General features: G+C 36.9%; 1 long non-coding RNA gene across 1 annotated transcript in view; it reads left to right on the forward strand.

The window, feature by feature from the left end:
- LOC134759017 (uncharacterized) overlaps positions 1–27,084 on the forward strand; it is a 51,865-nt gene extending 24,781 nt beyond the window's left edge. Inside the window, exon 3 of the long non-coding RNA XR_010134862.1 lies at positions 26,939–27,084. This is a non-coding gene — a long non-coding RNA (uncharacterized lncRNA). The remainder of the gene's footprint in view (positions 1–26,938) is intronic.
- Positions 27,085–27,287: the final 203 nt, after the last annotated feature.

The raw sequence follows: 27,287 nt of genomic DNA on the forward strand, positions 1-27,287 counted from the left end.
GTGTATATATATCACATTTGTTATATGCACACATCGATTGATGGGCACTTGGGCTGGTTTCATGTTTTTGCAATTGCAAATGTTGCAACTATAAACATGTGCGTGCAAGTGTCTTTTTCATATAATTAATTCCTTTTCTCTGGGTAGATACCCAGTAGTGGGATTGCTGGATCAAATGGTAGTTCTACTTTTAGTTCTTTAAGGAATTTCCACACTGTTTTCCATAGTGGTTGTATCAGTTTCATTCCTACAAGCAGAGTAAAAGTGTTTGGTTTTTACCACATCCACACCAACATCTATTTTTTTTTTTATTTTTAAATTATGGCCATTCTTGCAGGAGTGAGATAGTATCACATTACACCTTTAATTTTAATTTCCCTAATAATTAGTGATGTTGAGTATTTTTTCATATGTCTGCTGACCATTTGTATATCTTCTTTTGAGAATTATCTATTCATGTCCTTTGCCCACTTTTTGATGAGGTTATTTGTTTTTTTCTTGCTGATTTGTTTGAGTTCCTTGCAGTTTCTGAATATTAGTTCTTTGTGGGATGCATACTTTGCAAATATTTTCTCACATTCTGTGGGTTGTCCGTTTACTCTGCTGATTATTTCTTTTGCTGTGCAGAAGTTTTTTAGTTTAGTTAGATCCCATCTATTTATTTTTGTTTTTGTTGCATTTGCTTTTGGGTTCTTGGTCATGAAGTCTTTGCCTACGCCAACAACTAAAAGAGTTTTACTGATGTTATCTTCTTGAATTTTTATGCTTTCAGGTCTTATATTTAAGTCTTTGATCCATCTTGAGTTGAATTTTGTATAAGGTGAGAAATGAGGATCCAGTTTCATTCTTCTACATGTGGCTTGCCAATTATCCCAGCATCATTTGTTGAATAGGGTGTCCTTTCCCCCCCTTTATGTTTTTGTTTGCTTTGTCAAAGATCAGTTGGCTGTAAGTATTTGGCTTTATTTCTGAGTTCTCAATTCTGTTCCATTGGTCTATGTGCCTATTTTTATACCAGTATTATGCTATTTTGGTAACCATGGCCCATAGCCTTGTAGTATAGTTTGAAGTTGGGTAATGTGATGCCTCCAGATTTGTTCTATTTGCTTAGTCTTGCTTTGGCTATGCAGGGTCTATTTTGATTCCATATGTACTTTAGGATTGTTTTTTTCTAGTTTTGTGAAGAGTGATGATGGTACTTTGATGGGAATTGCATTGAATCTGTAGATTACTTTTGACAATATGGGCATTATTACAATATTGATTCTACCCATCCATAAGCATGGGATGAGTAGAATCAATATTGATTTCATATTTCCATTTGTGTTTCCGTTTGTGTCATCAATAATTTCTTTCAGCAGTATTTTGTAGTTTTCTTTGTAGAGATCTTTTACCTCCTCGCTTTGGTATATATCCAAGTTTTTTTGTTTGTTTGTTTGTTTTCAGCTGTTGTAAAAGGGATAGAGTTCTTGATTTTATTCTCAGCTTGGTTGTTTTTGGTGTTGAAGTTTCAAGATTTAGAACTTCTTTTAGCATTTCTTGCAGTTTTGCCTTGGTATAGCAGTGCTACTGATTTGTGTACACAGAATTTGTATCCCAAAACATTACTGAATTCATTTATCACATCTGGGAGCTTTTTGCATGAGTCCTTAGGGTTTTCTAGGGATATGATCATATCATTGGTGAACAGTGACAGTTTGATTTCCTCCTTACTGATTGGATGCCCTTGATTTCTTTCTCTTGTCTGATTACTCTGGTTAGGACTTCCAGTATTATGTTGAATAGAAGTGGTGAAAGTGGGCATCCTTGTCTTATTCCAATTCTCACAGGGAATGCTTTCAACTTTTCCCTGTTCAGTATAAGTTTGGCTGTGGGTTTGCCATAGATGGCTTTTATTGCTTTGAGGTTATGTTCTTTCTATTTCAATTTTCCTGAGAGTTTTAATCATAAGGGGTTGCTGGATTTTTGTCAAATGCTTTTTCTGCATCTATTGAGACAATCTGATAATTCTGGTTTTTAATTCTGTTTATGTGATGTATCACATTTATTGACTTGTATATGTTAAACCATCTCTGCACCACTGTTATGAATCCCACTTACTCACAGTTTATTATCTTTTTGATATGTTGGATTTGATTAGCTAGTATTTTGCTGAGGATTTCTGCATTTATGTTCATCAGGGATATTGGTCTATAGTTTTCTTTTTTTGTTACATCCTTTCCTGGTTTTGGTATTAGGGTAATACTGTCTTCATAGTACGATTTAGGGAGAACTCCCTCTTTTTCTATCTTTTGGAATAGTTTCACTAAGTTTGGTATGAATTCTTCTTTGAATTTCTGATAAAATTCAGCTGTGAACTTGTCTGGTCCTGGACTTTTTTTTCTTGGCAATTTTATTACTATTTCAATCTTGCTACTTGATATTGGTCTGTTCAGAGTTTCTATTTCTTCCTGATTTAATCTGGAAGGGTTGTATTTTTTCCAGTAATTTATCCATCTCCTCTAGATTTTCTAGTTTGTGTATTTAAAGGTGTTCATAGTAGCCTTCAATGATCTTTTCTTTTTTTGTAGTATTGGTTGTAATAACTCCCATTTCATTTCTAATTGAGCTTATTTGGACCTTCTCTCTTCTTTTCTTGGTTAATCTCACTAATGGTCTATCAATTTCATTCATCTTTTCAAAGAACCAGCTTTTCGTTTCATTTATCTTTTGTATTTTGTATTCAATTTCATGTAGTTCTGCTCTGATCTTTGTTATTTGTTTTCTTCTGCTGGGTTTGGGTTTGATTTGTTCTTGTTTCTCTGATTCCTTGGGGTGTGACCTTAGATCGTCTATTTGCACTCTTTCAGACTTTTTGATGTAGGCATTTAATGCTATGAGCTTTCCTCTTAACACCACTTTTGTTGTATCCCAGAAGTTTTGGTAAGTTGTGTCACTGTTATCATTCACCTCAAGTATGTTTTTAATTTCCATGTTGATCTCCTTGTTGACCCAAAAATCATCAAAAGCAGATTATATAATTTCCATGTATTTGTATAGTTTTAAGGATTCCTTTTAAAGTTATTATTCAATTTTATTCCACTGTGGTCTGAGAGGATATATAATTTTTATTTTCTTAAACTTATTGAGACTTGTTTTGTAACCTATCATATGGTCTATCTTGGAGAATGTTCCATGTGCTGAATAAAAATATGTATACACTGAAGTTGTTGAGTAAAATATTCTGTAAATATCTGTTGAGTCCTGACCTTGTGATCAGCCTTCCTCGGCCTCCCAAAGTGCTGGGATTATAGGTGTGAGCCACTGCGCCTGGCCCCTCTGTCTTTTTTTTTTTTTTTAACTGTTGTTGCTTTAAAGTCTGTTTTGTCTGATGTGAGAATAGTTATTCCTGCTTGCATTTGGTTTTCATTTGCATGGAATATCTTTTTTCACCCCTTTACCTTAAGTTTATGTAAGTCCTTATGTGTTAGGTGAGTCCCTTGAAAACAGCAGATACTTGGTTAGTGAGTTTTTATTCATTCTGCTATTCTGTATCTTTTAACTGGAGCATTTAGGCCATTTACATTTAACGTTAGTATTGAGATGTGAAGTACTGTTCTATTCATCATGTTAGTTGTTGCCTCAATACCTTGTTTTTTTCCTCCATTGTGTAACTGTTTCATAGGCCCTGTGAGATTTATGCCTTAAGGAGGTTCTATTGTGGTATATTTCAAAGTTTCATTTCAAGATTTACAACTTCTTTTAGCATTTCTTGGAGTGTTGGCTTGGTAGTGGCAAATTTTCTCAGCATTTGTTTGTCTGAAAAAGATTTTTTCTCTCCTTCATTTATGAAGCTTAGTTTTGCTGGATACAAAATTCTTGACTGACAATTATTTTACTCCAGGAAGCCAAAGATGGCACCCCAATCCCTTCAGGCTTATAAGGTTTCTAGTGAAAATCTTCTGTTAATCTGATAGGTTTCCCTTTATCAGTTATCTGATGCTTTTGTCTCACAGCTCAAGATATTTTCCTTTGTCTTGACTTAAGACAACATGATGACTATGTGCCTAGGTTATAATCTTTTTGCAATGAATTTCCAACGTCTTCTTTGAGCTTCTTGTGTTGGGATTTTTAGATCTCTAACAAGGCCAGGGAAGTTTTCCTCAATTACTCTCTCAAATAAGTTTGCTAAACTTTTAGATTTCTCTTTTTCCTCAAGAACATCAAATATGCTTAGGTTTGGCCATTTAATATAATCGCAAATTTTTTAGAAGCTTTGTTCGCTTTTTTAAATTCCCTTTTCTTTGTCTTGGCCTGATTGGGTTTATTTGAAAACCTTGTTTTGAAGCTTGGAATTTCTTTCTTCTACTTGTTGTAGTCTATTGCTGAAACTTTCCACTGCATTTTGTATTTATCTAAGTGTATCTTTCATTTCCAGAAGTTGTTTTTTCTTTACGATATCAATTTCTTTGGATAATGTTTCATCCATATCCTGTAATTTTTAAAAATTTCTTTAACTTGTTTTTCACTTTACTCTGGTATCTCCTTGAGTACCTTAATAATTGACCCTTTGGATTCATTTTCTGGCAGTTCAGAGATTTCTTCTTTTTTGGATTCATTGCTGGGGAGCTGGTGTAATCTTTTGGGGGTGTTATAGAACCTATTTGGTCATAGTACCAGAATTACTATTCTGGTTTCTTCTTATTTGGGCACACCATTTCATTGGAGAAGTCTGAAACTCAAGGACTGCTGTTCAGATTCTCTTGTCCCACAGGGTGATCCTTTGATGTGGTGCTGTCCCCCTTCCCCTACAATGGGGGGTTCTTGAGAGCTGGACTGCAGTGATTGTTATTGCTCTTCTGGGTCTAGCCACCCAGCAGGGTTACCAGGCTCTGGGCTGGTGTTGAGGAATGTCTGCAAGGATTCCCATAATGTGATCCATCTTCAGGTCTCCCAGCTACTGATGCCAGCACCTTCTCTGATGGAGGTGGCAGGGAAGTGAAGTAGACTCTGTGAGAATCCTTGGTTGTAGGTATGTTTAGTGGTCTGGCTTTCTTGAATGCTGGTTATGATAGCAGTGAAGTTGTCATGTGGACATGCTCAGGACCTCTGGTTAGCCAGGATGTTGCAGACAGTAGAATTAGGTGTTGTCTTCTCCTTCTTGAGATCACGGTCATTCTGTCGTGAAGTGTCACAATGGCCTGAGTTGCTTGGCCTCCAACCAGGAGGTGGCACTTTCAAGAGAGCACCAGCTGTGGTAGTAGTCAGGAGCTCTAGGCTTGCCCTAAGACGGCCAAGGTAAGTATTTTGGTTTCTCAGGCAATGGGCAGGGCCATAAAGCTCCCAAGGGTGCCTATGCTTTGTGTTTGGCTACCAGGGCAGTCAGGGAAATACCATCAGATGGGGGCAGGATTAGGCAAGGCTTGGCACAGACTCTCCTTGGGTGGGGCACTTTCTGTGGCTACTATGGGGGTGGGGGGTTGCTTCTCAGGCCAATGGGGTTATGTTCCAGAGAGGATCTTGGCTGTCTCTGCTGTATCATATAGTTTGCCAGGGAAGTCAGGGATAACCATTTTTGAGAGGCCTCACCCAGTTCCCATGCAGGTAGTGAGGCCAGTCTTGTTCTGGCAGTGCTCCACTCAGACCTTGCCCCAGGCTGTGAGATACCCTGCTGAGAAAGCAAGCACAGCTTTTGGACCTTGCCTCTCCCTGTTTGGCCACTACTGTACTCCTGCCCTCATCCATATCCACAGCAGCTCTGGCTAGTCCCCCAGACTCCACTCAAGGAAATTTGTGCCAAGTGGGAGCCACTACCAATTCCAGTTGGGAGCTTCCTTCACCTGGCAACCCCTCCCCAGTTCTGCTGGCTGCCTTCCCTGAGGGCCCCTGTGAGATATAGCCAGGGACAGCTTCCCTGGGTTTGAGCTGGAGACTGAGAGTGTGTCCAAAGCACTTCCTACTGCTGCTTATACTTTTATATTTAGTGTGACTCCCTAAATCTGTTTAGTCTCTAGGTAAGGTTAAATCCTCCCATAATCCAGACTTTTAGATTCCCCAGTAGGGCTGTGTGTTCAGAGGTAGATTCTGCCCCCTCACACTGTGGGGACTTGCCTGTTTCATGGAATTTGCAGTGATGTGTCATTTCTTTCAAAATATCTTGCATTTTTTGGTATTCCTGGTACATTCCTGCAGTGGTTCTTGGAGCAAAGATCATGGTGTGAGTCTCCACATGCTGTTCTGTCTGTCCATGTGAGGACTGCACATTACTCCTGTCTCCTATCTACCATCTTCCCCCAATCTCTCCAAGAATTTGTTATTCTTTTATGCTATTATTTTGAAATGTTTAAATTTACTATAAGAAGGATCTAATACTAGCTCAGACACCGGCCAAAATTTCTGGACTGCATGTTCGTCTTATTCTTCCCTTTGCTCATCACTGTAACCTCAGTAAGTTCTTCCCATTAATCCAGTTGTAATACAAGTATAAAACCATATCTCAAACCAGATAATCTTCCTCCGGAGACCAAACCCTAATTCTTAGCCTTGCCAGTAAATTAACCTCCACTAATTTGGTCATCCCTTTTATACAAGTTGTGTCAGTACCAAGTACTACCACCTTTACATACTAAACCATGGTCCCATAAACCTGCCCTCTCCTGCTATAGTTAGCTTATTGAAAATGCATGTTGAGTTCATTCATTAAACAAATTATTGTACAGTGTTACAATGAGTTAAACTTGGGAAGTGATACAAAGAGAATCAAAATAAAGCCCTCATCTTCAACAATTTTATATTCTATTGCAATGAACATCCAAAAGGCATTAATTTTAGTAGGCCACTTAAATCACATATCATTTATAAAAATACAGCAACAGAAAAGAGTACCTTACTCAAATTGGAAGATGGGAAACCTTCAACAGTGTAATGTCCATAAGCCCCAGTTGCCCTGAATAGTCCTTGTTTACACTTGTTGTCCTGATATATTTTTTAATAGTCTTAATTCACTTTAAACATGTCCTCACTCAGATGATAAATGATGTTCACCAGAAGGTTATATCTTAGTTAATGCTTTTAAGAAAAATGGAGTAATACCAAATGAAAAAGTAAGAAAAGGGCATTCTAAACAGAGAGTATATCATCATGTGTAAATCATGAAGGTAAAAGTATGAAATGAGTAATTGCAAAAAAAATCAATATAACTGAAATATGGCATTCAAAGATTGGCAATAATGCGAAGCTGGCAAGTAAAAAAGGAACTACATAAGCCTAATCCTTTAAGTAACAGGGAATGACTGAAGGCTTTCAAGTAGACAGATGGAGAGAAGAAACATGACACTACATGCACTTGGAAAAAATGTACTGTTGGACAAAAGGTGCAGGAGTGAAATAAGGAATTTGAAGCAACATGATGCTGAATAACCACTAAAACATAGGCTTTTGAATCAGACCTATCCAGGCTTAAGTCACACTCTAATTTAAATCCTGACATTACCTCTTGCAATGCTATTGCAAAACTTGCAAAGCTATTGCAAAACTTGCAAAGCTTCCATTGCAGCTTTGTTGCAAGCACAGAAACTAGATTTGGACTGCTGAATCTGATACCTAGTTCACATACTTACTCTCTATGACTTTGGGAAGCTATTTATCCTCACTATGCCTCAGCTTCATTATGTACATAATAAAGAAAACAATTCTCCTTACTTCATAGAGTTTTAATTAAGGTTAAATATGTTAATATAGATATTTTCCTTAGAATGGTACTTGAACCATGGTAAGCACCTTCTGCTCACTTATGTCTTGCTTGAGATTTATTCAAGATGAAATAGATATTTCTTGAAATTTTTCATAATTATTATGAGTTAAATGTTGGCTGACATAACATTTGTAGAAAATTTAAGACACTGCTTAGTACTGAAAAGGAAAGGAAAGAAAAAGAAAAATTAGTGACTTCCAATTCCCAAAACAAGCTCTGCTCTATCCATAACAAAAGAATGGAGTAGCAAAGACACTCCTTTATATGTCACAAGCTTTTTTCCATTTTATTAGCTCAAAATAAACAGTCTTAAAAAATGACAAGAGGAATGATATCTTCACAATTATATTAAAGACAAAGATCTCCAGCTGTTAACAATAATAGTAACAGCAACAATAGTAGATGATACAACATCCTTACTATATGTATTTATTTCATTACTAGTGCATTATGACTGTAAGAATTAAAGAAAGAGGAGAGAAACACGAAGGATGGCTTTTCAGTCAACAGGGACAAGTTTATTTTAAACAAACCTGAGAGGGGTGGCTGGATGAGTTAGGTCAGAGACACACTCTCACACAGACTAAGAGTTCTTAAGGATTCAGGGTGGGAATGTTTATCAGAGGCTTGGACTGCTTCTGTGTCTCTTTGTTGTGCTTATCTGGAAGGGAGAGTTGTGTGTCTGTTCCCATACATCTTTCTGCAGCCTGCTTTTAGCTTTCCTATGTTAGTGCACCTGAAGGGAAAGGAATGTGCTTATTAAGGCCCACTGTTTTACTGGGGCCCATTATATGAGGGTGAAGTTTGGCAGTTACCCAAGAGACTTTCCCCCAACCTCCTTCTGTGCCCAAGCTGTCTTATCTGTGTTCTACTCTCTGCTCTTTCTGGCTGCTTGAGTTAGAAGAGAAGAAATTTCCTTGAAATGCATGAGGCTAGAAAGGGAGCTGTACTGTAACTTAAAGTGGTGGTGTTTGTCTGAGATGATGGTGCTCCTTTTCTATCAATCACTTTTTCAGATTTGCTTTAAATTTTACAAATTCTTTAATACTGGGTTACTTTCTTCAGTTCATCCCTATCCCTTGCAGCAATTTAAATTATAAAAATATACATCTTAATATTTAAAGTAGTAGCTGGAAAAAAATATATATTAAATGCACATATACATGTATATTAGACATTATTGGTACTCCACACCTAGCAGGTATCCAAGGGGTTCCCTAGAGCAGCTCTACCTTAATCTATAGCTGTGGCAGACAGTTCTTGGACATACTGTAGACTTCCCTGCCCTAGCTCCTAGGGCATCTTACTCCGAAGGCACAGTCCATAAGTATAGTAGATAAACATTAGAAGCAACTTCAGTCAGTCAGAGATGGGTCTCAGTGAATGGATGTATGCCCCAGACTCACATTCTTTAGTGGGACAATTCTGAGATTCCTTCTACATAGTTTCCCAATAGATCCACAGCAGGACTGTTATCGCCTAGAGTAACAATCTGCTCAATAACCCATTTTGCTCAATAACCCATTTTAATTAGCTTTTCATCCATCCTGTCTCATTCTCCCTACTCCTTCACTCCAGCATTCTGGGATCAACCCCCAAGTAATCTGTTCCTAATATGAATCTAAGGATTTGCTTTTGGGATAATCCAAACTATGACAAGAATCCCATTACATTAAAATTTTTAATCTTATCACCTTCATAACTCAAAAGCATTTTAAATAAATTGGGTGGGTAATCACATCAGTTGGCCTCCCTACCTGTCCTAATCTGTTTTCAGATTCATGACTTCCTTTACTTAGAACCACAATCATGCTGTTAATATAAAGAAAATTACATGCATCTTACTATTTCCAGCACCATATTTTTTCATCATTACAAAGAAAAGAATCTTTTAATTTTGAATAGAAAACATCTATTCAAATGTTCTGTTGTAGAAAAGAACTTAATATTAACTATTTTATAATAATTTTCAAGTTTCAGAGGAAATGTATCTCAACAAAAAAATTTTTTAATGTTGGACATATGGTCTCTTATTTTCATGGCCCTTAATTCCAGTCAATACAGCTCACACAATATATTGCTCAAGATTTATTCAACAAAACAGATATTTCTTGAAAAATATTGTTCACTTTCTTTTTCTGTCAGACTGTTGACACAGTAGTGAATTGTTTATAAAATGAATGCTGTATCTTCCTTTCAGCTGACAGGTCTCTGTAGTTTTCTGTTTATTAGTTTTGTTTGTTGTGATTTAAAATGCAGGATTTATTTTTCCCCAGTGTTGTTGTCTTTATTTTTTTTCCTTAGTGAGCTAGAAGAAGATACACAGAACGTTTGCATTTACAAGTAACTACTGAGATGTCCTTCTAACCCACTTTGAATTTCCATTAAGCTCTCCTTGCACTCTTCAAATCTTAGAAATGTAAAATAATGTAATGCACAACTTAAGCCTTTTTTTAGCTCTTTGTGTTAAAGTATACAATATAGAAATTTATTTCCAGGGTCAGTGAAGTCATGTCATTGAAATCTCTTTAAACTGTTGGCATTACAATGAGAACAAGACTAATAGTATATTCAAAGCCATTATTTTTAAAAAGGGACATATTTTGTCATTCATCTTTCCACCCATTCATCCATCCATTCGTCAAACTGTATTAAGTATCTATTAAGCCACGCACTGAGCTAGGTGCCAGAAATAAATATCTCAGCCCCAACCTTGAATAACCTCAATCTAGTTGGATAAAGAAACATGTAAAAAATAGTTGACTTCTAATGTGACAGGTGTTTTAATAGAGGTGTTTTCTAGAGATGAAGGGGATATGGGAGCATGGAGACCCTAATTCTCTCCAGAAAATTTCACTGAGGAAGTCATATTTGAGGTGAGCCTTGAAGGACAGGTTATGCAGACAGGAAGGGAAGGTGAACATTTCAGGCACTTGCAAAGGCAACAATAAATAATATGCTTTAAAAAATTTTCATAAACAAGCTTGGTTTGTGACATGGTAAATCTTAATACCCCCAGGATATTGAGGCAAACTTATCCAGTAAAATAGCTGAGCAAAGTAGAAGTCCAGCCCCTCATAGCTGGTTGGTTTGGGGGCCAGGAATGGAGGAATTCCTGCCCATGTGCCTCCAGGAAAACGAATCCCCCACCACCCCATTCTCATCTGTGGGCTTTGCTCTGTGCTTGTGCCAATCAGGGTAATTGTATTGAGGGCTTGAAGTGCATGTGCTCTGACGTAGTAAGGGGTTCATATTTTAAAATCTAGTTTAGAAAATAGATCTGGGCAGGATAGACAGAGGTGGAAGGTATTCATGCTTTTTAGTGGTAGCTGAATGTTGTGGATAAGGTTTCCCAAAAATGGGATATAGAATGAGAATAAAATTAGTGAGCTTAAGAAGATCTAGCAATAGAAATGATTTAGACAAAGTAAAGAAAGAACCAAAATTGGTTCAAAAACAGATATTTCTAAAAAAAAAGTCAAATGTGACAAATACCAAAGTGATAAAGTAAGAAGAAAACTGTAAGATTTCCAACTTGTAAATTAATATAATATTTTATTTATGGCCATTGATAAGTTGTGTAAAAATATTCATACTTCCCAGATGAAAATGGAAAATTCTAAAAGTCAGTAACATTAACCATGAAGTATTTCCAATGCCAGTATGGACATGATATGTCATAATAAAGTTAGAGTTCCTGTATATTGAGATGATAACCTAGCATGTTTTGAATAGCACAATTGAAATTCAAAAGATCAATTGGCTGCTGTTCTATACCTACACATTCTGCTTTTTCTAAACAGAACACATTTACTCTGTATTTCTATTTTTTTTAATTTGATATATGTAGTCTGAGAGCTGTCTGCAAGCACTTAGTGATACATGACTTAAGACTTCAAAGTAGCAAGGTTGTCCTACTCTCAAAGCTAATAATCATCTAGCATCCCATTAACTAGAATTAATTTTGTCTGAAAGGGAAGCAGATATATGGTGAATAACAAGCCCCTTTGCCTAGGTTGTGTGTGTGTGCACATATACATAGACATATATGTATATTAAAATAATATATTTTAGAATATATTACAGATTATAGATATATGCTAAAAGATAATTATGTAAACTTCAAGCTACCTTTATGTTTCAGGTGTATTATATTAAGCAGTATTCCCTTTAAAAAGACCATATAAATAAGAATAATATTTGTTTACCCACAGGAAAAGAACAAAGAACCTCAGAATATCTGACCGAAATAATGATTTCTGTTAATAAAACATCTTACTATACATGGGATTATAAAAATCAGGAATGTGTCCTCAAAGAAAAGTCTTATCCCTAGTAGAATAAAAAATAATCCAAGGCAGGTGGATGTATTGAGGTCAGGAGTTCAAAACCAACATGGTGAAACCCCTTCTCTACTAAAAATACAAAAATTAGCGAGGCGTGGTGGTGCATGCCTGTAATCCCAGCTACTCGGGAGGCTACATGTTACATGCAACAACTATTTTTAATTATGCTTATTTAAAAACATTTAAAATCGGTATAGCTTTCTATTTTATTGCCCGTGGTTTAGGAGGCTTCAATCAACATTTGATATTGATAATGATAATGACCATACTAACAATATAAACCAAATACTCCATGTTACTTTGATCACACAATTATTTCTCTATCAATGTTTTGTTATTATCTAAGAAAAATAGTAATTAGATTTCCTTAAGCCCTTGGCATGAGATATACTCTATGCTTAATTTCAGTCCTGTGTTAACTGAATTAGTAGTTTCAACAGTTGTACTCTCAAGGTAACCTTGGTAAAGTATTCAGTTAAAGGGAGTACAGCTATTAAACCGTATAGCTGGTTCTAAACTAGGCCTCTTTAAGGCCAAAGTTTGTGCTCTTAATCACTATGCTGAAATCAGCAAACTCAAAAGATTGTTAACCAACACATCTATGTGTTAACAAAAAATGCATACTCTCACTTTGAATATTTGATGGCAAGAGGGAAACGTATTTGCCCTTTATTGTCCCTACCTGCCTCAACCACTCTTGATGGATTTTGAAATACAAAATAAACAATTTCAGTCCAGGCGCAGTGGCTTACACCTGTAATCCCAACATTTTGGGAGGCTGAGGTGTGTGGATCACCTGAGGTCAGGAGTTCTAGACCAGCCTGGCCAACGTGATGAAACCCCGTCTCCACTAAAAATACAAAAAATTACCCTGGAGTGATGGTGGGAGCCTGTAATCCCAGATACTCAGGAGGCTGAGGCAGGAGAATCTCTTGAAACCGGGAGGCAGAGTTTGCAGTGAGCCGAGATCGCACCACTGCACTCCAGCCTGGGGGACAGAGTGAGACTTTGTCTCAATAAATAAAGTAATTAATTAATTCATACCAGAGAAAAGAATGAGAGGTGTATCAGAGAATGGAATAAATTTCAGAAAATGTTTCAAAGATGAAGGTATATGCAGGTAGATTTTCAGATGAAAGAGCAGGAATACAACAAAACCAAAGGCCAGAATATGTCATAAAAATATTGCTGAGTAGGCTGAACATATTCTCTTGAAAATTGCCCAAGGAGGATTTGGGCTCAAAGTCAACTGGTAGAACAAAGGGCCAAAGTGAAAAATAAGACTGAAAACAAGAAGATTCAGTAAAAATATTTACATACAATAAATTTACCAGTTAGTAACTTAATTTCTTCTCCAGAACCAAAGCAAAAACAGGCAGACATTTCCCCAGCTATGACACTTGATAGCATGCACTAAGATTATGAAATAATATGTTTGGAGAGAGCCAAAGTATGACACTAAAGTAAGCACTCTCCACATAGTCTTATTATTTTATTTGTGTGGCCCACAGTTTACCAGACAACTATCTATCTATTCCTCCAGATCTATCAGTCAATATGCCCCATTCCATCCCATACCTTGCTTCAAGTTAAAGTTCTCAATTGCCCAAGGAAACAGATCTACATAAAAAGAGTCAAAGGAAATCACACTTTCATAATAGCTGTCTTAAATATGTACAGACAATTAAGAATCACTATATATAATATTAGAAGCATCAAAGTTAAAATTTAAAATAAACATAGTAAAAGTGATCTTTGGAAAAAAATATGACTCCAAGAACAGAAAACAGCCTTTAAAAATCTTTAGACAGGGAGAGGGATAGCATTAGGAGAAATACATAGTGTAAATGATGAGTTAATGGGTGCAGCAAACCAACATGGCACATGTATACCTATGTAACAAACCTGCACATTGTGCACGTGTACCCTAGAATTTAAAGTACAATAAAAAAGAAAAAAAAGCTTTAGTTATATAATCAGTGATTTTAAGAATATATCATAAAATAGTAAAATAATAACAGAATGATATTTATTTAAACATAAACAAGAAAAAGCTCTTAGAAAAAAATTCTCCAAAAAAGAATAAAATTAAACTACAAAATAGAGTAGAAGAAAGTTCCTAAAATATTTTAAAAATGCAGAAAGAGAAAATATGAAAGAAAGAATCAACAAAACAGAAGAATCTTCTAAGAAATCCAACATGTGAGAGTAGAAGGGAACAAAGAAAAATGAAAGGGGAGTGGATGCATCAGGCAGAATTCCTGATTTTACCCCAAGACTGTGAATATGATGAGATATGATGAGATTTCACTCCCATGACTATATTACATTCCTTGGCAAAAGGGATTTTGCAGATGTAATCAGTTAACTTCAAGTTAATCAAAAAGGATATTGTCTAGATGAGCTCAATCTAACGGTACAAGGCTTTTAAAAGCAAAGGATCTTCTCTGGCTAATAACTGAAAAGGAAGTGAGAGATTTTAAGCATTAAGGGGATTCAACCTGTCATCTCTGGCTTTTAAGATGGAATGCGGCAGTGTGCCAAGGAACACAGGTAGCTTTTAGAAGCTGAGAGTGGTACCTGGATGATAGCCATCGAAGAAACAAGGACCTCAGTTCTGCAGTCACAAGGAACTGAATTCTGCCAACAACCTGAAAGAGCAAGGAAACAGATTCTCCCCTACAGCCCCCAGAAAGGCATAGCCCTACTAACTAAATTGTGATTTCAGCTTTGTGAGGCCCTAATTGTAGAACCCACTGGAACCCACCTGAACTTCTGACCTAAGGAACTGTAAGGTAATAAATGGGCATTGCTTCAAGTCATCAGATATTTGGTAATTTGTTACATAGCAATAGAAAGCTAACAGAAGGGAAATGATGATGGATGATGATGATGATTATGGTAATAGAGAATTCCATAGATCTGAGCAGGCCATGAGTTTTCAAATCAAAATGACCCAAGCGGGGAATAGAAGCTACTTACAGAAAAATTAAGACTGAATGGATATCAGAGGCTGTAGACCATCAGTGACTAAGTGTCCAGTTTTTTAATCCAGACATTCTAATTTGAATCCTGACATGGCCACTTAGTAGCTTTGTGATCTTGGGTATGTTACTTAACCTGTCAGTGCCCAAGTTTCTTTTTTGTAGAATGGGTATAACAATATTACTGCATAGGGCTGTTGTAAGAATTCAATGATTACATACATATAGATATGATGTAGGTACAAATATAAATATAAATATAGCTTTGGTGCTAATAATTTCTGGCACAAATTAACCACTTGATATGTTTAAGCTCTTATTTTCAGATATTTCATCAACAACACTAGATACTCAAAGGTAATGAAATAATGTCTTCAAGTTTCTCAAGGGAAAACGTATTTCAAAATTAGAATTTCAAGTACTGTAAAACTATTAAGCAGATTTAAAACCAAGATATTTTTAGACATGTTTATATAATATACCTGCTATAGGAAATTTTTTTTGAATCTATAATACTACAAGAATATGAGGAAAGGAAAGATGCTTGAGATCCAGGCAATGAACCAAACTTGGGTGGTAATAAACGAAAATATCTGAATGATTGTTTTTCTCTAAAAATAATTACCTGTCTACATTGTAGCAAGGAGGCAATATTAAATAAAATAATGTATACTATGTATATTGTTTAGAACTTTTCATTTCAATCTATATCCAACCCATGGTAAACTTAGTAATGGTTTCAGGATAAAATATAAAAATTACCAGCTTGATAACATGTAGGTAAAGTGGAAAGTAGAGGGAAAAAAGTGGAGACTGCAGTTGGAATGATAAATGTAGTATTTAAAGTTTAAAATGCAACCAACAGAAGAAAATAATTACAATAAAAATAAAATAAGGGCCCAGCGCAGTGCCTCACGCCTGTAATCCCAGCACTTTGGGAGGCCAAGGCAGGTGGATCACCCAAGGTCGGGAGTTCAATATCAGCCTGGCCAACATGGTGAAACCCTGTCTGTACTAAAAATACAAAAAAAAAAAAAAAAAATTGGCCAGGCATGGTGGTGTGGGCCTGTAATCCCAGGTACTTGGGAGGCCGAGGCAGAAGAATCACTTAAACCCAGGAGGTGGAGGTTGCAGTAAGCTGAGATCACGCCATTGCACTCTATCCTGGGCAAAAAGAGCCAAACTCCGTCTCAAAAATAATAATAATAATAAATAAAATAATAAATAAAAAATAAAATGAGAAGAGTAGGAGGAGAACAAGAGATGTAAGTGAACTACTCCCAAACACTCCTATTTTTCTCCTGATGCTTTGGATAGCTGCTGCACTGCCTGAGCCAGCATCTCCATTACTTCACTAGAGCCCACTCAGCCTCTTTTCAAGAAGGACATTACTCTGAATTCCCCCTTCTCCCTTCTGCATAATCATTTTTCTTGCTTTCCTGGATCCTTCCCATTGATGTACACACATAAGTTCTTACACCCTAACAAAACAAATGAAAACAAAAACTTTTCTTGACCATATATGCTACTTCAGTCAACTACACCCCATTTTTCCAATCGCCTTAGAGCAAAACTCCTCAAAACTGACTGGATTCATTGTCTTGGACTCCTTTCCCTGCACTCTCTCTTGACCATACTCCAATCTAGCTTTTCCCCCAACCTCTATATTTAGACTCTCAGAATAATGCCTGAAAATAACAGCTACAATAAAAGTGACATTTTATGATAAGCAATCAAAAGATAATTTTTTTTAATTGGTAAAGCAAAAAATAGAGATGTAACCATATTAGTTACTTAAGAATATCAGAAGGAGAGCAATAATTCAAAAAGATTTTCCCTGAACAATGGGTCAAGGGTTAGGAGAGAAGAGCCTAGTAATTTTTATGTTTCACCACAAGTTCTTCTGATCTCATTGACTGGTTAATATGTGTACATATGATTTGAGAAAATAATTTTAATTTATAACAGCATTCACTTTCTGCTGTTAGCTACAGAAGTTTCAGATTGCCACACAGGAAACTAAGAGTTATCTTTTTAAAAAGTCATTGGTCTTTATGATACCAAAGAGTAGAAACTTCTATTATAGTTGGATACTTTTACTCAGGAAAATGCTATTACTAATTATCTGAGGACCTAAAATGACAGACCAACATAAAATGACAATAGAGGGCTGATACAAAATGACAGCCTCAGGATTTTAATCTCATGCTCTTCCAAGTGACATTTATAATCAGTACATTTTTAAAATCATTATCTGTTATAATGCAAAAATGTAACTATGTAATAACAACAATTACAACAACATTAGCCACTGTATAACATGTGGATAGGACCTGGATCAGAAAATGTTCTGAACTGGCTGGGTGCAGTGGCTCATGCCTATAATCCCAGCACTTTGGGAGGCCAAGGTGGGCAGATCACCTGAGATCAGGAGTTCGAGACAAGCCTGACCAACATAATGAAACCCCCTCTCTACTAAAAATACAAAAATTAACCGGGCATGGTGGTATGCACCTGTTATCCCAGCTACTTCAGAGGATGGGGCAGGAGAATCACTTGAACCTGGGAGGCAGAGGTTGCAGTGAGCCGAGATCACACCATTGCACTCCAGCCTGGGCAACAAAGTGAGACTGTCTCAAAAAAAAAAAAAAAAAAAACAAAAAAAAGAAGAAGGAAAGAAAAGAAAAGAAAGAAAGAAATGTCTAAACAAGATATTGCACAGGCTATGAGGAGGAGAACAAGTGAGGAACCCATAGTGCCCTTCTTGGTCAGCTAAAGCACAGAAAAAGATGGCATAACTCAAATGCATGACCCAGGAATAGGGAGATTCCCATTTCACCTGAATCAAACACACACACGCATACACAAATACACACCACACACACACACCACACACACCACACACACCACACACACTACATACACATACACCACACACACACAGCACATACCACACACACCACACACACACACCACACACACCACACACACCACACACACACACCACACACACACACACACACACCACACACACACACCACACACACCACACACACCACACACACACACATCACGCCTCCTGTAAATTTTTCACATGGGAAGATCTCATGTCTTTTCAAGATGAGTAATAATCAAAAAAGATTCAGCACAGGATCTATGCAAAGAATTACTAGTACATAGAAGAAAAGAAAAAGACTTTTTTAATTAAGAAAGTTCTCCTGTGGATCAGTTAAAAATTTAGGCAAAGGATTTTCCCAATCACTCAAAAAGACAAACTTATAAGTTCCGATATTTAAAACAGCTCATATGGTAGTTCTATTTTTAATGTTTTTAAGAATCTTCATACTGTTGTTCATAATAGCTATACTAATTTGTATTTCCACCAACAGTGTGCAATAGTTTCTTTTTCTCTATGCCCTCACCAACATTTGTTATCTCTTGTGTTTTTGATAATAGCCATCCTAACAGACATAGGGTGATATCTCATTGTAATTTTGATTTGTATTTCCCTGATAATTAGTGAAGATGAGAACGTTTTCATAACCTGTTGGCCGTTTTTATGTTTTCTTTTTAAAAAAATAAAGTCTATTCAGGTCCCTCACCCATTTTTCAATAAGATTATTTGTTGGGGGTTTTTGGTCATGTTTCTTATATATTTGGAATATTAAACACATTATCAGATACATGGTTTGCAAGTATTTTCTCCCAATGTGTAGGCTATCTTTTTATTTTGTTGATTATTTCCTTTAGTATGCAGAAGCTTTTTAGTTTGATGCAGTCCTGCTTGTTTATTTTTGCTTTTGTAGCCTGAGCTTTTGGTGTGATATCAAATGATTATTGCCAACTGCTTTGGTTTTAATGTTTCCCTCCAAAATATATACACTGTAACTTAAACTACCAGCATTTTGATCATAACAATTTAACACGTCTCCAGGAAGTTCTAGATTTTCCCTTACATTCTTGTCTTCTGGGCTCTCCAAACTGTTCCAACCTCTGCTGGTTATCCAGTTCCAAAGCTGCTTCCACATTTTCAGCTGTTTTTATAGCAATGCCCCACTCTTGGTACTAATTTTCTATATTAGTTCATTCTCACATTACTATAAAGAAATGCCTGAGACTGGATAACTTAGAAAGACAAGAGGTTTAATTGGCTCACGGTTCCACAGGCTGTACAGGAAGCATGGCTTGGGAGGCCTCAGGAAACTCCTACTCATGGCAGAAGGAAAAAGCTTGAGTAGGCATCTTCACAAGGCTGGTGAAGGAGGAAGAGAGAGAAAGGGAAAATGCCACACACTTTTAACCAACCAGATTTTCTGAGAACTCTGTCACTAGAACAGCACCAAAGGGATGGTTCTAAACCATTCATGAAGGATTTGCTCCTATGATCCAGTCACCTCCCACCAGGCCCCACCTCCAACATTGGGGATTACAATTCGACATGAGATTTGTAATCAGACACAGATCCAAACCATATCACCCTCATAAATAGAATTATAGTCCCTTATAATACTATAATCTCAATAGTCTTACAGTCCTTTATAAAAAAGCTTGAGGGAGTAAGTTCATCCCATTTGCCATTCTATCCTTTGCCATGTGAGGACGCAGCATGTGGGCTTTTACTAGAGATCAAATCTGCCAGACCCTGATCTTAGACTTCCCAGCCTTTAGAACTGTGAGACTTACATTTACATTATTTGTAAATTAATTATTCTGTGGTATTTCATTATAGGAGCAGGAATGGACTAAATACCTAAATTAGTACCAAGAAGTGAGATACTTCTGCAACAAATACCTAAAAATGTCTAAGTGGCTTTAGAACTGAGTAATGGGGTGGATAGTAAAGGGTTATTCTGGTGAGGGCTCAGAAGAAGAGATTCAGGCTGTAGAAAGGGCCCCAATCTTCTTAGAGATTACTTAAATAGCCATGATTATAATGTTGGTAGAAATATAAACAGTAAAGGGCATTCTGATGAGGTCTTAAGTGAAAATGAGGACTATCGTATTGGAAACTGGAGGAAAAGCCAACCTTATGATAAAGTGGCAGAGAACTTAGCTGAATATTGTCCATGTCCTAGGGCTTTGTGGAAGGCAGAGCCTGTGAGCAGCTACCTAGGATATTTGGCAGAAGAAATCTCTAAGCAAAATTTTGAGGGTGTGCCATTGCTTCTCTTGGCTTCTTATAATAAAATGCAAAAGGAGAGAAATGAATTCACAACAAAATTTACAGTCAAAAGGCAAACAGAACTTAGACACTGTAAATTTTTTAGCCTAGTCAGCCCGTGATGAATGAAAAGGCATGTTCAGGAGAGAAAACCAAGGGTATGCCGAGTGAACGTTTCATAAGGAGATTAGTATGGACAGAAGGAAGGCAGATGCTCTTCAGCAAGACAATAGAAGAATGACCCCAAAAGCATTTTGGAGATTATTGAGGCTTCTATAACCATCACTGGCTGAGAGTGTCAAGACCTAAGAGGCAGAACTATATCAAAAGAGGGGCCTTGGACACCAGCAAGACCTCAGCACTTGCTGTCCTACACTGCCTCAAGTATCTGCTCTCTGAATTCTGGCACAGACTCCTCAGCTGTCCTACCTGTGGCTCCAGCAGACCCAGGTACAGCTCCAGCCACTCTTCCAGAGGTCACAAGCAGTAAACCTTCGCAGTGTCCATGTGATGCTAACTCTGCAGACACACAATGTGGACAAGCTGTGAAGGCATGGCTACATGTACCTAAATTTCTAAGGATACACCAGAGAGCCTCAAGATCCACAGAGAGAACTGCCACAAGGGTGAAGCCACCACAGAGAGCCCTCACTAAAACAATATCTATTATAGCCATGGAGCAACCTGCAACCTCAGAACTATAGAGCTACCAGCATGCCACCCTTGGAGAGCTGCAGGCACAAGACTCCAATCCCTCAGAACTGCCATATGGGCTGCCCCCAACAAAGCCAAGGAAGTGGGGCTGCCTGAAGCCTTGGTGGCCCAACCCCCACTAGAGTGTGTCTGGAAAGCAGGACATGGACTCAAAAATTATTTCTCAAGCCTCAAGATTAATATTGTTTGCCCTGTTGGGTTTTAGACTTACTTAGGACCTATTACCTCTTTTTTCTTTTGTGCTGTTCTCTTTGAAATAGAAATGTCTGTCCTGTGCCTGTCCAACCATTGCATTTTGGATGTACATAACTTATTTGATTTCACAGATTTACAGTAGAAGAGCAATTTCCTCAAGATGAAACACATCTTTGGGACTTATGTATATCTGATTTAGATGATATTTAGAAGAGATTCTGGATTCTAGACTTTTGAATTGGTACTAAAAAAAGTTAAAACTTTTGGAGCTATGGGGATAGAATGAATGTATTTTGTATGTAAAAAGGACATAACTTTTGGGAGGCCAAGGGTGGAATGCTGTGGTTTGAATCTATGTGTCCTTCCAAAACTCATATGTTGAAACTTAGACCCCAAGGTGATGGTGTTAAGAGGGAGGGCCTTTAGCGAGTGATTAGGGCATCAGTACTCTCTCAGGAATGAGATTAGTGCCTTTATATAAGAGGTTTCAGAAATCTACCCAGCCTTTCCATCTCCTCCACCATGTGAAGACACAGTGTTCATTGCCTTTTGCCCTTTGCCCTTTTCCACCATGCAAGGATTCCCCAAGTAGATTACATCAATGGGACAAGCCCTCAGTAGACACCAAATCAGCTGGCACATCATCCTGGACTTCCCAGCCTCCAGAGCTTTGAGAAATCTGGATATTTTGTTATGGCAGCCCAAACTGACAAAGACACTGAGACTGATATTAAGGAGTTTTTCTCCTGTGTTTTCTTCTAGAAGTTTTACAGTTTCAGGTCTTATTTTTAGGTCTTTAATCCATTTTCAGTTAATTTTTGTGTATGGTGTAAGATAAGGGCCCCATTGTATTCTTTTGCATGTGGATATCTAGTTTTCCCAACACCATTTATTGAGGAAACTATTCTTTTTCCCATGTGTCTTCTTTGTGGCCTTGTTGAAAATTAGTTACCCTTGCTTAGATTTATTTATTTCTTGGCTCTTTATTCTGTTCTATTGGTCTGTGTGTCTGTTTTCATGTCAGTACTGTATTCTGATTACTATAGCTTTGCCCTATTGAAACCAACCCAATAGTCTCATAGGTAGTTTTTTTTTTGCATAAACATAGAAATTGACTCTTCTGGTCTTAAAGCTTGAAACTTACATTCATTTTATCTGACATCCTTTCTCAGGAAAGGACCCCCAGGCCTCTCAAAATACCAAATAACTGAAACTCACCAGATCATCACATCCAGACAATGAGAAGCCCTGCCCCTCATTCATCATGATTGATTCCTTGTCCTTTCCCAGTTCCTGTTTCCCTATACATAGTTAAATTTCTTCCCTGCCATAGAAACCCCGTCTCTACTAAGAATACAAAAATTAGTCAGGCATGGTGGCGCGTGCCTGTAATCCCAGCTACTTGGGAGGCTGAGGCAGGAGAATTGCTTGAATCCAGGAGGGGGAGGTTGCAGTGAGCCAAGATCGCACCACTGCACTCCCGCCTGGGCAACAGAGCAAGACTCCATCTCAGAAAAAACAACAACAACAACAACAACAAAGAAAGAAATCCCTAATTTTAGTCAGTCAGGGAGATGGATTTGAGGCTGATCTCCTATCTCCTTAGCTGCAGCACCCAATTACAGTTTTCTTCCTTGGCAATAATCATTGTCTCAGGGATTGGCTTTTTGTGGGGTGAGCAGCAGGAGCTAGGCCAAACCTCTGGTGTTTCAGTAACAATATAATTTGAAATCAAGATGTATGATGCCTCCAACTTCATTTTTCTCTCTCAAGATTGTTTTGGCTATTCAAGGGCTTTTTTGGTTTAGTGCAAATTTTAGGATTTTTTTTTCTATTTCTGTGAAAAATATGATTGGAATTTTGATAGGAATTGTGTTGAATGTGTGTGTTGCTTTGGTTGTATGGACATTTTAACAACATTCATTCTATCAATCTGTAAACATACCTTTTTATTTATTTGTGCCCACCAGTCTCACTACTGGGTATATTCCCAAAAGAAATTAAAACAGCACCTTCTAGAAATATCTGCATTTCCATGTTTATCGCAGCACTATTCACAATAGCCAAGGTATGGAATCAAACTAAGAGTTCCTCAGTGGATGAATAGACAAATAAATGGGTATAATGGAATATTGTTCAGTCTTATAAAAGTAAAGCCTGTCCTTTAAAACAACATATGTAAATCTGGCTAGGGACAGGGAAGGAAGGAGGTCAAAGAGTATACATTTGCAGCTATGTAGGATACATAAATCTAAAGAGCTAATGTACAGCATGAGGACAACCGTTGATAACAATTTATTGTATATAGAAAAATTGCTAAGAGAGTTTATTTTAGGAGCTGTTACCACACATATATACACAAAGGTAACTATGGAAGGTGATGAGTAGAATAATATGCTTGACTACAGTGTTCATTTCACTAGTGTATGTACAGCAAAATTTCATGTTGTACACCTTAACGTATACAATTTAAAAGGAGAGAGAAGACAAAAGAGTTCAAAGCAAAAGAGGTTCAGCAAAAAATGGTAAGATAACAACAACGACAAAAAAAGATCAAAGATGGCAGGAACTAAGAGTTAGCCTTGACTCTAAAGTTAAAATTGAGCATGTGTAGGGTTTTTTCCCTATTCTTATCCTAGAAATAGAGAACTCAGGGCAAGGCTCCTGATCCCTGAGACAGATTCTGTAAGATGTTTTTCACTCCCTCATTCACTTGGTATAAAAGACATAAGAAATAAAATCAGAGTCCTTATTTTGTAATCATGTCACAAAAGGGCTGAGCTAGCAATTTACACAAGCCAGTATTTTTCTCGTCTGCAAAACTGCTTATGAGAACATTTCCACCTTGTACAGACAGCTTTGGATGATATGTTGTTCACCACTGGGTTATTTTAACCTTGACTTCAATTTGGGAGACAGGAATCATGAGGGGTGAGCTAAGCTTCCAATGCCCTTTCCAGCCAATTTTGTTGGTTCTGAGTTTTGTAAAAATACTACTGTGTGTACTAGATCAAGTGGGACAATAAGCAGAAGCTGAAGAGACACAGCTCACTGTATGACATTCCCCTCACAAGTTTTCTCTTACTTGTCTGCTGGAGTGCTCACTTTGAGAGGCCTGGGCCCCCAAGTTGTCCCAGACAACAAGAGAAAAAGCAGAATGTCCTGCTTCTACACCTTGTGGTCTAGGAAAAAAAAAAGAAATAATAATTCACCCATGTACTTCACCCAACTGCCTCACAGCCTTCCTTACTCAGACAGTGCTGAACTTGATCAGTAATATTTGGGGATTTCAGTTTGTGGTGTAGAGTATTTCTAAATCCCAAAGGAAACCAAACATAAAATGCAGCAATCTTTTTCTATTTTTTTATAGGGAAAAGGTATTAAAACTGAAACATTAATATCAAAAGCAAAGAACTTCCAAATGTAAACACATTATCCTAAATATGTAAAGATTCCTATTTAAATAAAACACCAGTTTTAAGGACCTTTGTGGAAATTACCTTCTTTTCATAGCAGTACTTCTGTGTCTCCCCCAAATCCTTGAAAACACTCACGTGGAAGTGTAATTCCTCAAATATTTTTGATATAATACTGATGGTCTTAATCCAGAATGTTAGTACTCCCAGAATGCCCCCATTCTTATCTGCCCCTATACTGCTATGGTCAGCAAAAATGGGAAAAATAATTATAAAATTAAGTGCAAAGTATATAAATTTGTTTGGATTGTTTAGTAATAGTAAAAAAAGGCAGGTAAAATAAGATATAAAAAAGATACAAATCAATGAAATGAATTCCACTAGACATAGTATGAACCCATACAGATATTATTAAGAACACTAGGCTTTTTTTCAATTACATTCTTTTTTGGTTGATACCAAGCAATAACATAATAATCACAGCAAATTTTAACAAAAAGTGAGAAATAAAAATTATTTTCAAGATTCCAAAAGCAATATATCAATGAAGTTCAAAATTTAAAGGTTAAGAATAGATATCATAGATATTAGTCTAACATAATATATTGGAATATGCACATCAGGGATGCATGTTCTAGATCTTACTCTGAATTTATTCCACAAACTTTCTCTATAGACTAGTTTTGAATGCATGTGTAATTTAGGTAACAGAAAAATAAAAATTAGAAATAATATTTGATGATATAATTTATATATACAGGTTTTATATTTTTATAAGGTATATTTCTGATATTTATATAAACTAAGAAAAAATCTTAGTTCTATCTACACAAGAGTAGGCAACTAATAGCTTCCTGAGGGGCAGAGGAGTATTACACAGATTAGCCAATCCTCAAGCCCAACAACTGCTTATTTAGTTGTGGTTTTGAAAAGTGGGAGAAGAATTTATTAATTCATGTACCCTCTAGGGAAAAAAATATCTGATAACCACAGACAAGACAAGAAATGTTAATTTTTCTGCCCTGAGCATATAACCAGTACAAAAATATGTTGCCTGTTTGATATTTAAATACCATTTAAATGTTTCTGTGCATCTGAAATTTATGTTCAAAACTAATACAACAATGTTAAATGATGAAGTAGTAAGATATAACTTATATTTTATGATTCAAAAAATAATGTCCCCAGAATAAAATTTTGACATATTTTAGTACATGGAAACTTTGGGCATAGGATTATCTTAAGGGAAAAAAATAAAAACAAAACTGATCAGGAGTTAAAAATTTAAAAGGCTCTTCATTGGGTCAACTATTTATTTGATATTAGATAAATTGCCTAATACAATATAACATAGCACATCAATAATAGGATAGAAGCTAGATAAATTATTTTCTTTTCTTTCCCTAAGAAGAAATATTAAGGTTTCTATATATCTGGCAGATAGATCTGTGTTCCATATGTTTAAATATTAAGCACATATACCAGTGAAATTTCTAGGCCATAATATGAAGTGGACCTAATTTGCATTTATTTCTAGGTTTTCTATATACCCTCCCTTTTCCTTTGGCAAATTCATTCCAGGAATAACTTTAAGTACCAGTGTGAAATCAATAAATTCTTCAAAAGAAATGCCCACGTTTTGTCGTCCCTATTCAGGGAATAAAAACGAACTGAACTGAGCAATCATGGTAGAATGCAAAGAGCATGGGCTTCAACTTCGATGTTTTTTTAAGTCTTACTAGCTATGCACACTTAAGCAAGGTGTGTGAATTCTCTGAACCATAATTTCCTAGTATGTTCCAGGGATCATAATACCAAGCTTTTAGAATTACAGGAAAGATTAGGGAAAAAAGTACTTAACACAGGGGCCAGCACATAGTAGGTGAGAGCTGCCAATGAAATGTAGTGACAGAGCCTTTTGAGATTTATATATTTTTTTTATTATACTTTAAGTTTTAGGGTACGTGTGCACAACATGCAGATTTGTTACATATGTATACGTGTGCCATGTTGGTGTGCTGCACCCATTAACTCGTCATAGGTGGGAATTGAACAATGAGAACACTTGGACACAGGAAGAGTCTTTTGAGATTAATGGTTGTGATGGTTAATTTTAATTATCTGTCAATTTGACTGGGCCATGTAATACCCAGATAAACATTATTTCAGGGTGTGTCTATGAGGGTGTCTCTAGAAGGTATTTGTTGAATTGGTGGCCTGAGTAAAACCAATAGCCCTCCCCATTGTTGGTAGGTATCATCTATTAAGGACCTGAATAAAACAAAGGACAGCTGAAGGAGATATTTGCTTCTTATTTTCTGCTTTATTGCATGAGCCGAACATCTCATCCCATTCTCTTCTGCCCTCACCCTGTCCTATTTTTACCACAGGCTCCCCTGTTTCTCAGGCCTCCAGACTGAAGCTGAATTATACCACCAGCTCTCCTCGGTCTCCAGTTTGCAGACAACAGATCATGGGACTTCTCAGCCTCCATAATCACAGGAGTCAATTCCTCATAATAAATCTGTCTGCCCCCCGCTGTGTGTGTGTGTGTGGTGTGTGTGTGTGCTCTCTGCGTGTGTGTGTGTTTCAGGTGCATCTGATCCCAATACCTATGCTTTTAACCACTATAAATGGAGAAACATTACAACAGGAAGCCAAGAGTTGAGAAAGAATTGTAGTGAGGAGGTGGATAAATGGGGATGTTTCCCTACCTTGAACTCAAACCAGTTAGATAGT

Source organism: Gorilla gorilla, chromosome 7, assembly GCF_029281585.2.
Source record: "Gorilla gorilla gorilla isolate KB3781 chromosome 7, NHGRI_mGorGor1-v2.1_pri, whole genome shotgun sequence".
Classification (NCBI taxonomy): domain Eukaryota; kingdom Metazoa; phylum Chordata; class Mammalia; order Primates; family Hominidae; genus Gorilla; species Gorilla gorilla.